Here is a 16283-nt window from a genome sequence, read left to right on the forward strand (position 1 = left end):
TCTCCCTCCCCAGACCCCCATGGTCCTTCCTGAGTCCCCGCACCTCGTGATAAATTTCATAATTATTCAGCCCTTACTACCAACACCGAAATTCATCACTCAAAGCAAATTAGCCGAGATTCATTAGAATAAGACATCTAGTAGGCACATGTACTTTATTAGCCTCTTACACCAATAGTTTTAATTAGGTACATATTTCACAGCTCTAGAGCTACTCGAGTGAAGGGCTGCTTTTATCTCTTTTATTTACAGTAACAAGCTATCAAACAAATACCACCATAATTAAACTCAGATGCAAAAAAAAAAAAAAAGAAAAGAGAGAGATTTTTAAATTTTTATTAATGGTGGCCTACTCAAACCTCAGGCTTGGTAAGCTTGGGCCCTAATTTAATTACTGAACAAAATACCCTGCAGCCGGGCAGGATGCTGGGGCTGGGCGGCACTCACCCTTTCCCCTGCCCCTGGCCTGGCAGGCCCTTCCTCCATGTCACCTTCAGGTAGGGGAGGAGAGCTCTCCCTCGGATAGATACCGTCGTGATGAGAAAAGTGATTAAAATCCAGAATATTTCTAAATTATTAATGAGGAATTTAAATGATGTTATAAAAGAGGGAAATACAGGCGAAAATGTTACACATTCATGGAATTTTTACTCATGCATAATAATAAGTTGAAAACACTTTAGTTATAATACTTCCTAAATTAAAGGGCGGGGGGGGGGTACACGATGTGTTTCTCGGGCCCGCTCGCCCGCCCGCCCGCCCGCCCGCCACTCGGCGATCAAGGGCGCCACCTGCCGGGCGCTGCGGCGAACCGCGCCCGCCGCCGCCGCCTGGAGCAGGGCCGCCGGCTGGCGGGGCCGCTGCCCGGCCGGCCGCGGCGGTGGGGGGCCCGGCCGTGGCGGTGGGCTCTGCTCGAGCCCGGGGCGCGGGGGGGGGCGAGGGGGGCCCTGCCCGAGCCCCAGGGGCCTTGGGCCGCCGTCGCTGGGGGCAGCGGACGTGGCTGTCGCAGTCCCGCTACAGGGTGGGCCCCGGGGCTGTGGTGTTACTGCTGCCGCTTTACACGGCGTTATTTGCTTTCTCAAGTACAGTGTAAAGGCAGGTTTTTAACCTTACAGGTGTTAACAAAGCCTGCTTGCTTGGAGGGAGCACCTTGTCTGCATGCATTTAACCGCCTTGTCAACCTTCTGAGGCTAGTGCTGCTCTATGCTGTAAATTTGTTAAAAATACACAATATTGCAGGGACTAATCGTGAAAAGAGCCCCTTTCTGCCACCCTGCGTGCGCCGAGTCCGACGGGCTCCCTGGGCAGCCCCGCGGGCCCGGCCCGGGGGTCTGGGTGCGCCCACCTAAAACCCCACTGAGCCGCCTGCTTGTGATTTTGCATCCGTGTGAATAACAGCAGCAGTCGGTACCAAGCGAACAAAAGGTTTACCCAGGTCAATGCTGCAAGTGGCATGTACCTCACAGAGCTATATTTTTGTCTAAATGTCGATGCAGTCTTTTCTGCAAAGACTTCCCACTTGTCTCTCCAGACTCCCCGTACCTAAGTGCTGTTGTGTGATCCATAGAGTCACACAACACTTGAGGGTCTCCTCTCTAAAGACCTATTTAAGGTTTTACACAATCAGGCAGTCATTTGTATCATCTACCACAAATTCCAGGCATCATTTTCCTCTCCCATGGCAGGGGAAGAAACCTGCAAGCCCACAAAAGTAGCAATCACTGGAACACAACCTTAGCCGCAAAGTCTCTCAGACCTGCGTGTCCCTCTGGCTGAATTCCTCTGGGACATCCAGTACTTCCAGGTGCCTTTCACTCCAATAAAGCTGGTTTTGGTAGCTCTGCAAAGCAGAGAGCCACCAGCTGATTATAGTGGCAGCAAATAAGGCAAGAACAATCCCAGGCCATTCTGGACTGTAAGGTCTATACAAATGCTGCAAGTCCTGCTGAATGCTAACTGGCAGCTCGCACCAATTACTGAGTAATGGGCTCTCCACATGCCCCTTTACTTAATAAGTAGACACGGTCTGCACTCACTTTTGCAGCTCCGTTGTCTCTGGTTGTAACACCAACTGAATGCTTTGCACTGGGCTAGCCTCACAGTGACTAAAGCTCAGATCGTTATAGCGAAGTCTCAACCAAAAGAAACTGCCACACTCTTCTCAATTGGAGCAGATGAAATAAAGGCTCTTGGACACAGTTCCTACCTAGAGGCCTGCCAGAGCCTAATAATTGCAACATGCTGTGATTCTAAAACAAATGTGTCATGGAGAGATACCCAGGCTAATTCTGAGGGAGGTAGATTTGCCTGGATGAAACTCTTTGTTAGCACAGTGTTAATTTCTTCCACTGCTCCAGCCGCTTCTGGTCCTTTTTGCCGTGGCACTGCACAGAGCACATTTGTGATCATGAGCTACGGATGGCAGCCGTGGTCCCTCTGGCCAAAGCAGTGACATTCAGAACAGAAACAAAAATTTGTGTCTTTCTTTCCTCCTTTGCTTCCTATGAAATCTCCACTGAACATATTCTCATTATTCCTTTGCCTTAACAGCACTACCTAAAATTTTCGCTAATTTTGGGCACCATGGTTCCTCCACATTTTCTGTCACAGGAGAACTCATTCCCTGTCTTTAGCTAGACGGAGATGCAAACAGGGTTTCACTGAATGCTCAAGTTCCACATTTTCTCCCTAGATCTTCAAAGGAATATACTGAACAGAAGATAACAGAGAAGATCCCTGTGAAATCATGGTGCAACAAGAAGTTACTGCCAAAAAATCCCAAAGCATCTGAGATAGTTTCCACAAAGCAAGCAGCAGGGATTCCTAAAACACAGTTCCCACACATCCTTATTAGGAATGTGACACCATTACTTTCACAGTTAATGCTATGAAAGGCTGCTGAAATGTTCAAAGGAACTTTAGTAGGTTTATTTTTCTCTTTGGAAAACAAAAGTTATCACTAAAGGCCTTATAAAAAGTAAGAAACTTTCACAACGTTGAGTCTCTACAGGCAGCAATTACATGTTGTCCCCAGTTTATATCCTTTAGCTGGTTTACATTTTTGACACTGGGAGGAGGGGATTTGTAGCTAGGTAGTTAGAATCAGATTATTATTTAATGCAACCAGCTACATGAGTGCTATGCTGTGACTAAGACTTTTACATGCATGCAAGTCAGTGAATTCAAAACCATGGTTTCTGCAGCAGCCATGATTTGCGCCCCGTGTATTATGGACTATCTGACAGTATTACAGACAAGGAGCCATCTCTGTGTGTGCCAGAAGAGAGAAACCAGCCACTGCACTGAAGGCAAACTGAAGTTTTAGGTGCCCCAAAAGACACATTAAATTCCAACTTCATGGGTTTATTACCATACACTAAACTGATGTGGCCATCGCTATCTGAAATCAGTTTCTTCCTGATTTTGTATATACATGTGCAAAACAGTGAAGTAATGATGGCTGTTCCATATTCCTTCCCCATCGCGTATTTTGGTTCTATGCCTTGACATCCTGTTAAATGTAGTTACCAGGACAGAATTTCCTTTGGTGTTAGTTCTAAAGTGCATGTGGGAGGTGGAAAGAGAACCCACTGACTGCACTAGTTCATTGTGTGAACCAGGCAGTAAATACAGATGTGGAACTCCATATTCATGCCTCAGCACGGGTATATCTTCAGTGTCGCACCTGCAGGTATTTATATGATCACACACTGAAATAAATGCAGTGTGTGTGGGTGTGTAGAGCTGCACCTGTACTTAGAATGAGACATTCAAAGAAATACACCAAGTTTTGTTGCAATCCCACTTGACAACATTCTTGTACATTTTGTCCTGCATGTTCAGCAGCCTTATCCCTGCTGCTGAATCTTTCTCTGGACTGGGCTGGACTGCCCTATGTACCCATCTCCCTCCCTCACCCCAGAAAAAAAACCCTCCTACTTTGTCACTTCCTCACTGCTTTCATTCTAAAGACCAAATCCTGTGAACCATCTGCCTGCACAACTTCTGCTGACCTTAAAGTTGCTGGAAGTGAAACTGGGCACAGAAGGCAATTTGCACACCCTTTGGGTCTGCTTATTTGCCTGCTTCATAAAGATCATATGGGCTTTTCCTATAAGGCAGCTACTGACTGCCGAGTCCTGCTCTGGCACAGAAATATTATATATCCTGGGATTGGTTTTGAGAGCCCTCTTTCAGCCCGTGAAAGGACACAAACCTAAAACCTCATGGTTTATGTGCAGTGTAGAGCCTAGTACTTAGTATATTAAAAATACTATTACATAGTCAAACAGCACAAGGAACACAGACATTGTTCTCCCCGTTTTTCAGAGAAGGAAACTGAGCCAAGGTATCCAGGTAAGTTGCCCAATTAAGCATCAAACATTAGGCTAAATTTTGGAACATCCTTACTTACCTGGAATTTCAAGCTGTGAAGTAATTTAAAGTTCCTTAAGACTGAACAATCGCCTGCCAGGATGGGTACGCATCTCATCATCGGTGGTAACTTAGAGTACAAGAGAAAACACTGAGAAAATTAAACCATTATTGCTATGCAGAAGTGCTGTAACGACTGCATGTTGACTTAGAAACATTTGGACTTTGTGTTGCAGTTCAACCCCACCATAAAAACATGAAGCCTGTGTATCTGTACACATTTTAAGCAAACAGGAATAATAAGAAATATAAGTTACTCTTTCACACTTTATAACCAGACTCAGCATTTCCTAATGGCAACTGTAGAAGGAGAAAGTACTGCCTAGTCTTTAGGCCAAGGGACTGCGAGAAGAGGAACAAATTCCACTCTGATTTTTTCTCATAACTAGCTAAATCAGTCAATCATTCCATGCCTTAGTTAACACATCTATATCACAGATATTATAATATCTCAAAATATTTCCTTTTACCAAAAAAGAGGTCCCCTCATTGCCCAGCTGCAGATTCTGTTTCCCCTTCCCTTCTGACGGATGCTTTGGCGAAAGAGAGATTTGGTTTATGACATTTACTGTGTTTGTTGTGCTGACATCACAGAGTCAACGAGAACAAGTATTTATACTTCTATTACGCCTTCATTGAACTGAACAAGGTGTTCAACAGGACATTTTAATTATAATCCCACTTCTAACAGCATGAGTAAAGGTGTTTAAAAAACACAATCAAGCATGAAATAGAACAGTAAACATGCCATTTCAATTACAAAATTATGTATAAGCACATCCTTGCACAGCACATTTGAAGACTGCAAGAAATGCTAAAATCCTATCTGAACCCTGGGAGGTTTTCTGCACAGGGTTGAAGGAGCCAAAATGCTCTCTCCTCACACTCTTTTGTGCACTCACACTGAATTTTTGACTCCAGAGAGAAATTCACAAAGTCCCAAATTGCCAATTTTTGTACAGATTTCCATGGAGGAAAAGTAGCCGTGAGCTTTTTTTTATGTTGCAGTGTCATGTCAGACACTTGTTCTGTTTGCAGAGCTCTTTTTTACTTCCCAGCCCAATGGTGCTGAAATTGAAAAGGAAATGCACTGGCAGATCCTTGCATTGTTATCCCCCACCATCTACCTCTACCAGTACAAAGCGCTCTCCGCCAGGAATGCAATGGAGCAAATACTGTATCGTGTTTATAGGTACATGTGACCCACCAGAAGCTCCTGGACATCTGTGGCCCCTCTGGGCACAGCAGGATACTGGGCTGCCCTGCAAAGCGCTGGAAATCCCCTGGGGTGATTTCATCCCTTGCTCAACACCACCATACTGTGGACTTCACCAAGACCCTGGTTCAGGGAACTGATGCAATACATTGTTTTACAGCAGACGCTCAGGGGAATGTATTGAACTCCAAAGTTGCACCGTGGAAACAGCAGGGGAGCTGCCTTCCCGTTGCAGAGACACTCACTCCAGGAGCTTCTAAGCAAGTAAATGATGCCTCAATTTGGCAAAGTCTACCCTCCCTCCAGTGAATCAACATGCACTGCTTAGAATGATACAATAAGGTTGTCACAGAAGCCTGACAGTTGTGACAAGCTGCTGTAACTCAGGGCTTTTCAGCATTGGAAGCAAAAGGGAACGTTGGTGCTTTCAAAGCGTAGGGCTGGGGACAGCACAGGGAGGCCTGTTATGTCTGTGTGGAGGCAGTCAGGGGCAGACTCACCAGCTTTCTGCAGCCAGATGGGAACGTGGACACTGCCAGGTGGGACTTTCCTGTCCTTCAGGCAAACTCTTCTCTCCAGAGTAGCAGCACAACACCCGCCTGCCTCTCCAGCGCTCTGGAAGCACGGATGAAGCAGGCAGTGAGGCCACAATCACTTTGCTGCCCTAAATAATTGCCTGCTTGGCCAACGCGTAGAGCCAGCTCTGACGGGCATGTATCAGAAAGACCTGGGCACAGCACTGTCCCACTAAGCAAAGATGAATCCTTTTCTTTTCTGCACGTGATACCACTGGGCAGTCCAGGAGCAGTTGGCAATGCGGTGAATATTTTTACCAAAGCATGGCCAAACTACCCCAGCCTGTCCTCTGCAGCCCTTAGGGAGACAGTTTCTCCACACAGCCCCAAAGAGGAGAAAATTGGACCAACTCGCATTTCTGCCATGCAGATTAGACTTGAACTAATGCTGGATGCATTAAGTTCCCAAAGACATCTGGAGATCATAACGTAAAATCTGGTGCTATCTCGTGATCTGGACTATTATCTTTTCCACAAACCATACTGTTCTGTTTAATAGACCATGCGATTGTCCGTGGTACTGAGTCGTCTTCTAGGAAATCTGACCTGGAAATTACTCTGTTATTGTGATTTGAAATTAATAAACTTCTCAAGAATTTTATGGTCACTTAGATGAACCTGTAAATACAGCAGATAATTAGATGACGTATATAAGAATCAGTATTTAATAATCTGCCAAACATACATGTAAAAGCATTTAATTGACAAGAAACTATACTGGCATCTGTAGGTATTTAATAGCACACACAGCATTAAAAGTTTGACTGCTATCCCTTTTTTGAAATACAATTTGTTACTCTCTCACTAGCCTTTCAGAGCTGAAGGAAAAACTTGGCATATTTTTTCCGTTTCTGGAAGAACCTGTCTTTCTCAAAATGCCAGAGCACCTCATTAGTGGAAGCCTTGGTTAGCTTGTAGATAGCTGGCAGAGGTGCTTTGTTGTGCTTGTTTCCACTTCGTTTTTCCCCGCTATTATGAGTAAGTAGAAGTAAAAGCATAGTTTTCATTGCCTTTAATGGGAGCAGAATCTGCTTTTACTTCATAGCTATTTTCCATTCTTCTCCTGGCACTACACAGAAACGCATGTGAGGTGAGACACAGCGGTGAGATGACTTGGCGGTGAGGGCTCCAAAAGCCAACACTAAATGCAGATAACATATTTTTGACTAGTTATGCACATTTACAGGCCCTGACAGAAATTTAAGAGAAGCACTATATGGAGAAGTCATTAACTGAGATTTAAATTTGGGAAATACAGGAAATATGGGGAAACCTAAAATTTAAGGCCCACATTTAACATCTCTCTACTTCAAGCAAACCAGCAAATGGGGCAAGGCTGTGAAGTTCATTTATACTAGAAGAAATGAGTATGAGACCTACCTGATTCCTGTATCTTCTCCTTGAATGTACCACTTTTGTCAGAGGAAAGCCGTGCTGCTTTTGCTGTCTTTCAGAACTGCCGGAGCCAGTTCAGGTCCTCCCCAGCTTCTGGATAAATCAGGTTCCAACATCTACAACTGAACAGATCCACAGAAGGTTCTCCATCGGTTTCTCACCACCAGATATAACTTGGGGCATAATTAGAAATTGGCATCATAACTAGTTAGTCCTGAATAGTTATCAGAGGTAATGATGCATGGGAAGGAAAACATCTCATCCAATGAAGATAACATAATTTGCAGGGTCAATTTTAGAAAGCCATGTGTTTTTATCTGTCCGTTCAACACAGAAGCAAGCATGGAGCTTGGCATTTGAAAGTTCAGATTTTAAATTGAAGCCATTGTTTGAACATCTTCCTTGGCAATGAGAAGCAGAAACAGCCTAAGCGAAGACAATCTTAGTCTGACTCCCAGCTCCAGTCTGGCTCCCCTGTGCAATTCAAGAGCAGTCTCAGGGCTGCTCTACCTGTGCCTGCCTCCAGTAGGTGTTTGTTTCTCTTGCCCGGGCACAGGCATGCCCAGGGGACGAAGCCTGTGCAGGAGGACTTCCTGAGCACAGCTGCTTGGCATTGCTGAGCCCCAGAGCCCAAGCCATGGCCTCCGCAGCCACCAGCCAGGACACTGTGTGCTGCTTCAGGGCTGGGCACCTGAAGCACCAGCCAAGCTCAGAGATGGGGAGGGAGCGGAGAGTGGTAGCACCAGCTCATTAGCAGGCCCAAGGACTGTCAAGACCTTGCAGGCACGAAGGCAAAGGAGAGTGAAAAGGAGGTAGCTGAGAGATGACACAACTGCGTTGCAGAGTACAGCCACAACAGGAGCTGCAATCACAGAGAAAACAGAGTGTCTGTCTGAACACTATTTCTGCTTTATTGTGTAAATACAGGAACTATGACTTCATGTCTCACACTTCAAGAGACATACTCTCGGGCTTGTTTTCTTCCATATCAGAGCTCTAGGAAATCCAAAACGTGTGCCTCTGTTTCAGTTCTGGCTGGAGGTTAATCTCTAGAAACAAGTAATGTAACATTTCCATCTATCTTTTCTACTCTTTTGGCGGTTTTAATTATACTAATATGCTATGACAATTTAAACAAGACACATCTCAGCTTCTGGCCTGCTCTGTAATGGTTCAGCTGCTACATGTGCTCCAGCATATTTTGCTCAGACAGGCTGCTGCTGGAGGCGGGGGGGGGAAGCAGAATAGTGCCCTTCTGTCATGAGAGGTTTCATTGCACTGATCATTGTATGTTTGACAGATTCTTTGTCAATGTCAAGTGTCTTTTGTGGTTAAGCCCAGTAAAGCTAAAACAAAAGGGCTCCTAGATATTAGATATATAGCGACATTACTGAATTCACTTGGAGGCAGTAATTTTTTGTCAGCCTATGAAAAGAAAAATGGAGCTAATGGGAAAACAAAAGGAAGATGCTGGCGTGCCTTTTTAGCTATTTTTGTTTATGTCAGACATTGTGATTGACATCTGGCCCAGAACACCCCTTCAACCATTGAGGCTGGTGTCATGAAACTGAACAAAGAGAAATTGCCAGCCAAGAAAACACCACTGGCTCAGAAAGCACTGCTTTTTGTTTATTTTCTTTTAAGTGTTTAATTTTCAGTAATCAGTATCATTACATAAAAGTAATTCATTCACGTGCACCCCCCACTTACTAATTGGACTTTTAAGTTTCCTTCATGTTTGCTTTCTTCCTGCCTGCTTGAATGGCACCAGAGTGCTAGTTTGGTTGGATGACGGTCTGTCATAACAGTGATGTTTGAGGTTAGTGAAAACTGACATGAAAAATACAATCCACTGGCCTTTAACTGAAATAGCAGCTCTGGGTTTTGTGGCGTTGGCAGGCAGCATTTTTAAACCCTTTTCACGGTGAAAGCAGTTACAACATGTTTTTCTCTGTATCAAGCAGTTCCATCATGAAGTACATTATCTATGTCTGTTTTCATATCAGGATATTGCCTTTGAAAAGCAGTTTGCTGTTTCTTGTGTGGGCACTTCTCTTGTTGAAGTGCCCTAGAAGGGTTAAGGGAATTTCATGGTCATTCTCCAGGGCCAGGCCAATTACAAAGCTTTAAAATTTGTTTAAGAATTATTTGGGGGAAATATCAGTGACCAGAATAGGTCTTGCAGACACACAACACCAAGGAGCCTTTGTCACCAGTGTTCTGCAAGTGCTGTAGAATTTCAGAGACTTGGTCGAAATTATGTATCAGCAGGAGGAAATTATTCCTTACATTTCTAACTTCATCTTGAAAGTATGATGCTGAACATAACAATAACAAAAGAAGACTTTCCACAAGATGAGAGCAAGACAGTCCATCAGCCACTTCCCTCCATACAGTTATATGCTGAAATCATATCAGAACTTTTACCTGACCAAAAAAGATCTTAATCACTTAAAAAAATTCTTAGGAAGTTGGCCCTTGAATGCATCACATGTGCTGGAGCTAAACATGCTTGCACCTTTTTAATAGGGTACCTTTCAGTATTGAACACTGGGGTATATTCTCTTGTAGAAGCACACACTTAACTCCCCTCAGCATTAATAGCAGATATGCTCACACATCGAGTGGAGAATTTCTCTCTGTCTCTTTGCACAGTGCTCTAAAAAGAACTTTGAAGAAATTGAGAAAAACAGAAAGAGCAGTATATTAATTTTAAGGAGATGAAAGCAGTACATGTCATTCCTAAATTTCATGGAAAATGTACCGTTAGTAACAAAGATGAGTAGAAAATTTCAAAATCATTTTGAGCAGCATTAAAATCAGTCTTCCCTGATTTTCTGTTTTCCCCTTCTTTTCAAAGCACATACATTAAACTCATTTTATGCTTATAATGTATATAATGATTCTAGACAACATAAGGAGGACACTGGGATTCTTCCTATTTCAACGTATAAAGTGGCAAGCCAATTTATGCAGCTTAAACCATTGCTAAAGAAGATGTATCAAAAATTGCCTGTGATCATTACAAATAACAGCCTGAAATGTTCACAAGAAGCTGTTTGCTTATCATATTTTCATTAAAACATCTTTTCACCTGCTTTGCTTTTCCCATGCCTGTAACCTGCATTGTAATCAGTCTTATTAACTGAGAACATAAATATGATTTATTATGGTCTGATAATGGAAGCTGCATGGACCAAGAGAAGGGATATATTGTCCTTTGATAAAATGGCTCTTTTCTCTCAAATAGAGCTCTATCATGAGAGCATGCAGAATGTAGTGAGTGATTATTTCCTGAGGGTGAATGATGGCAGAACCCTACAGAAAATCTTCTTGTTGGCCATGACAGCCTCCGAGTGTCCCCAAATCTCACAGAGTTTGACAACCTGCAGACACTTTTGATGAACTGTATTCTTCTGTCAGAGACAGCCTGTCTGGGAGGAGAAAAGGGAACCTTTATCGTCTGATCTGCTATTATTGTCTTGATCTTTTATAAGCAATCTCTAATGCACATGAATATAATATCCCTTCACACAAGTGCCAAACATAATAGAAATGTAGTTAAAGGACCCTTTTCCCGGTTATGTAAATGTCCTAATACCATAATTAGAAAAGATGGTTTGTGAACGATAGCGGTAAGGAAAGGGTAATCAAAATGTTTTAACATTATCTTTCTGTTTTAAAGACCAAAATCTGTGATAAATAGCATTTGTGGTAGATACGGGGAACCAGCTTGTGCTGAAGCTTTTACCTAAAAGAGAATAGTTTTGAGCGTAAAACTGGTGTTATATTTTCATAAAACACATAAATGGCAGCTGGTCTTAAGCCAGGAATGATTACTGGCAAATATGACTTAAAGAAAATGAGTATTCCACTCAAAATCCCTCCATGGCTGTTATAGAAAGAACAAAGCGTTATTATTAAGTAGTGTATTTGGACAAAGGGGTGTTCGAGACTAAATAAAGTTCGCCAACAAATCTCTCTTTTATGTACGTCCAGAAGAACAAGCATAACAAAATCTTTTTCAATTAACAGCTGTACACATTAGCAAAACACCCGTCTTTCTCAGCTCAAGCAGTCTAGTTTATTTATCACAAAAAAATGAAATGTTTGGGGGGAAGGTTTCCAAGTTGCCCAATAAAAGCAAGATACTTGATTTTTCATTAACCTTTTGACATCTGGAGCTGGGATGTCCCAATATTAACTACTAATGGTCTTTTGCATTACCAGTTGGTGTTGAGAGAAGTCCCAGTTGTCAGAGTCAAAAGGTTAATCAGCAATTTCACACTGGTGATGTGGTCAGAGTTCGCATGCTACTGCCTGAACAGGAGGAAGAAGAAAATAAAGTCATTAACAGAAAACTACATCCCAACATTATTAAAGCCCTCTTGTATTTTTTTGTTACAAAATATTTCATGATCTATTTACTAAATATTCTCACTTTTTAGAGGACTTTGCAAAACTTTGCTGGGAAGTGCAGGTCCGAATATGTGACCAACTTGTTTCGTTTATTCTACCTTTAATTAAAAAAAAAAAAAAAAAAATTTACTCACCCACCAAGTGTTCAGCCCAGGCCAGCATGAGGGAAAAGTCTTCCAGGTCTGTTACCCATGGAGATTTTAAAAAAACTATCCAGCTGGGGCTCATTCAGCCTGAGAGTTGTGCGCTGTCTCCTGGAGGTGAAGACACCTGAATGCCCATTCATTCAGGGTGAACTTCATAGTGCAGATGCCCTATCAGGGATGAAGTGTGTCCAATAGCAAAAACCTGAGTGTAGACTTTTCCCTCCTGCCCCCTTCTGTCTTGATTGTAGAAAATAGGTCAATAGCAGCATTCCTTTAAGAAATATGGACAACAATATTATTTCACGTGAAAGTACTCGTATAAACAGCCATGCCAGTACCTCAGCTGGTATCATTTGACCAGAAATAGTCATAGCATACTTTGACTTGTGCCCCAAGAGTTCTCCTAGCCATAGCAAAACCAGATATATTTTCCAAAAGAAAATATAAAATATTGAAAACATTACAGCGTGACATTTGCTACCAATAACAATGTTCACGCAAAATGACTTCTCATTTGCCCTGGCAATATCTGAAATTGTTACCCATTGTTTATCTTGTATTTAGCCTTCTGATGTCACCATATGGATCAGGCCAGTTGTTCTATGTCTTTGGTACATTCTATCTTTTTCCTATGGCTAAGACAAATAAGTAGTGAATCTTGCCTAAAACAACATCCTTCATCCTGGATATTTTCTGCATCACATAGTTCCTCTTGTCTCTCTCTCTAGTTCCAACAAAATCTACAGCTAAAATCTTTCCTCTCTTGATTGCTTCTGTTTTAATGGGGACAGGATTTTACCCTGAAATGTTCTGAAAAAAATTATCAATCTTTCCAAGTGCCCTATTACTTAGTCCACCAATTAGCTGACTATGGAGCCTGAGTGTCCTTGTACATCTTCCCAGTCCCCATCTGTATACTTGGCTGCATATGTTTATGCAATTAGAAATGGTGAAAATCTAATAAAATTAGGACAAACCTGAGTGAGCCATAATTCTGTTTAATCTCTCAAACTGGATTGTTGAAAGCTTGCTGAATTCCCCAAACCTCTCTCAGGTGCCAGTGAATGAGTCAATATCATACCAAAGATCTCACGGCATAGCAGACGTAAATTGTACTTCCAGAATCTCATACACACCCTCAAATAATTAATCTAATGTCTCTAAAGTAATGTCAGGGGGAAAAAAAAAGCAGTTTCTTCCAGTTACCAGCATCGTACTTGGTGGCCCACAGTGGAAAAAAGGAGCGTACACGGCAGATTTGCATGGGGAAGGAGTGGTAACTTTAAAGGCCTGTGCCTTCCTATGGCAGTACTACAGCAATCCAAGCCTCCTATCTTCAGGGGAGGACCACTGACATTATCACACTGGGCTTTGCTAGATCCCGTTGGCAAGCCCTGAAAAACTCAACAAGATGGGAGAATGAAGCTTTCTTTCATCTCAATGTGATGCCTCTCCAGACTTTTCTTTTAAAAGCCTGTTTTACACTGTTTTGTACTGCAATGGTAACTGGTGGTTTGCATAGAAATAATCATCAGTCTGGAATAATCCCAGGCCACTTCCTACCTGTGTCCTCTCATCACCCACCATTCAAGAGAAGCCAGGAAAGGAAGCAAAGAATGATTTGGGCTGAAATTAGGGGGAATTTTCTTTGAAAGGGAGAATAGCATTATTTAGAGTTGAAGCACAGTAGAGCAATTAATAACTCTGTTCATGGAAGAAAGACCCCAGGATCTTTTATCTCAAGTTGTGAAGGCTTTGGGTCTGTATCTAAGCCAAACTATGTATTTGTTGCAGAATGGGGCTCTTCGGTATGAAGAAGAAATTGTAACGGTTGTGGCATTGGGTCCATAGCTCAGAAGAAAATGTTGTCTGCAGATCAACCAGTTCCTTTTCTTTTTTTCCCCCTGTACTTTCATCTTCCTCATAAACTTCATCTCTAAGTACATGTCTTGTTTACTCCGTGAGATCTTACAGAATTTCAGTGAGGAGGTGACGGGGCCAGAAACAGGTTTCCCATAATCACACAACTCAGGTACTGCTCCCACTCACACACTTTGGGATGCTGAAGTTGTAGAAAACAGAGCTGGAAGGGATCATCCAATACCTGACAGTATTTCCCAGATTTTTGACTGCTCTGTCATTGAAATTCTCCAGTGATGGAGACTTCATCACTGGAGTTCCAGTCAATTATCCCAACAGATAACTGTCTTTTCCTAAGTGACAAATGCAGTCTAACAGTGAGAGAAACTGATTGCTTTCTCAGACATTGTATGTTTTGCTCAAATACAACTTAAATGTATTTATACCTTTCACCTTGTTTCTTCTCCATTTATTTCTATCTCTGTTACCACTCCTTCACCATTTTTTTCCTTCATCTTTCTCTCTATTACCTTACCACTTCTTCCTTAAGTCACTCCCTTTCTGTTTTTGTCTTTTGAACTATGTGCTCTTTGGCACCCTTGTATTTCTTCTCTTCTTGTGTCTTTCCAAACACATGAAAAACAGACTCTCACATGCCAGTAGCCTCGCTACAAAGTCCTATCGCTTGTCATGTCCCCAGAGGGGAGCCAAAATGCCACATTTTCATTCGTTGCATCAAAACCACTTTTCTTAAACAATGAGAAATTATACAGATGTATTCAAATTCAGGTCTAAAGGTGATGTTCTTGAGGTGTGACTGAAGAGCATAGCTAGCTACGGGAAGCTCACAATCTGCTCTGAACATGCACATGCAGGGGTAGGCATTACATAGCCTCTAAAAAAGGAAATCAGAACTCCTGACAGTCATGTTAACAGATGTCTGTTTCCTGCTGCCTGTTAGGGTATCCTATGTACAAAATTAGTTACAACACAGGTCTGGACCTACAGGTTCAACAACACCAGATGAAGTGACTTTGTCTCTAATTTATGCCAGGGTACCATCAAAAAGAGTTAAGGTGGAGCATCACCATAGGCAGAGAATTGTTTTACTTTTGGGCCCTCAAGTCAGGCCCATTGCATTATTTTAATGTACATGTAATACATAAGTACGGTAGCGTCCCCGTGGCACTACAGACTGCTTGGCCTAACAGGTATTTGGGAATGTCAAGATAATCTCCAAAATTCAGTGCAGCTCAAACACCAGTGTTTCTTAAAAAACAACTGTTTCAACTTATTCTTCCAATTTCTGACAGAAAATTATCAAAGAGGCGACTAGCCCTGCCATGGCAGGAAGCAGTATGATAAGTAAAGGGGAGGACTAAGGAAAGCTTATTCCACGCTTAAGAGTAGAAAACAAGTTTGTTTTCCAGCACATCTGTTTCACAGCGCACTGTTGCTGCAATATAAATTTTGTGAACTGCAGTATTTTCCTATCTGCTTTGACCAGGGTCTGTGCTTGAAAGGGCTGAGTGCAGTGGTCTGAAGCAAGACTATTGCGAGCATCTGATAAAGGAGCTGTTTGCATTAGCACTGAGGATCCACAGCAACTCAGCGATCTCAGACTGTGCCTTTCCATAGACAGTCTGAACATAAAGCAGGGAAACTAAACTTGGTCTTGGGAGGCAGAGGTTCTTTGTCCCCTGCATGATCTCAGACAACATATTTCCTCTCTCCAAGCCTCAATTTTTCCCTGAAATAGGGACTGACAGTTTCCTGTCTTCTCTCTCTGGACTCGTGGCTTTTTTGGCTAGTGGCTGTTCCTGATTATGGGCAGGTCTGATGACTCTGAGTCTGACCTCCAGGAGGCCTCTGGACACTTCTATATTATATTTGATAATGAAGCCTCCTGTCTTATCCAATCAAGACAAAAAAAGTAAGTCAGACCAGAGGAAACTGGCTCAGCACAAAATGGCAGCCTCGGTGGAGTAAAGTCAGAGCCATTAGCTATTGACTACTATAGAAATACTGAAACTGCATCAGGGATTTCTTTTTTTAATTGCTATTTAGGGATTTAAATGAGATTTTTAAAAAGAAAGAAAGACAGAATGTTTAGTCTACAATCACTCTTTGCTGCCAATACAGGCTATCATATAAATTACTTGGACACTTTTAAAAATACATTATTTACTCAATAACCCATAATGGGTCCAGAGCTCCTTTTACACGCTATTATAGAAG

At 42.5% G+C, this 16283-nt stretch overlaps 1 long non-coding RNA gene across 7 annotated transcripts in view; it reads right to left on the reverse strand.

Annotated features, from left to right (window-relative positions):
* Positions 1-849: 849 nt before the first annotated feature.
* Positions 850-16283, reverse strand: part of LOC128148362 (uncharacterized) — a 39499-nt gene continuing 24065 nt past the window's right edge. For 2 of the 7 annotated variants that reach the window (XR_008237270.1, XR_008237272.1), the window contains exons 3-6: positions 12174-12456; positions 7606-11054; positions 4415-6843; positions 851-1840 (exon numbers count right to left, since the gene is read on the reverse strand). This is a non-coding gene — a long non-coding RNA (uncharacterized LOC128148362). Of the gene's footprint in view, positions 1841-4414; positions 6844-7605; positions 11055-12173; positions 12457-16283 lie in introns of all 7 variants that reach the window. The other 5 variants (XR_008237274.1, XR_008237276.1, XR_008237271.1 and 2 more) reach the window with 5 other exon arrangements.

Source organism: Harpia harpyja, chromosome 11 (assembly GCF_026419915.1).
Source record: "Harpia harpyja isolate bHarHar1 chromosome 11, bHarHar1 primary haplotype, whole genome shotgun sequence".
Lineage (NCBI taxonomy): Eukaryota > Metazoa > Chordata > Aves > Accipitriformes > Accipitridae > Harpia > Harpia harpyja.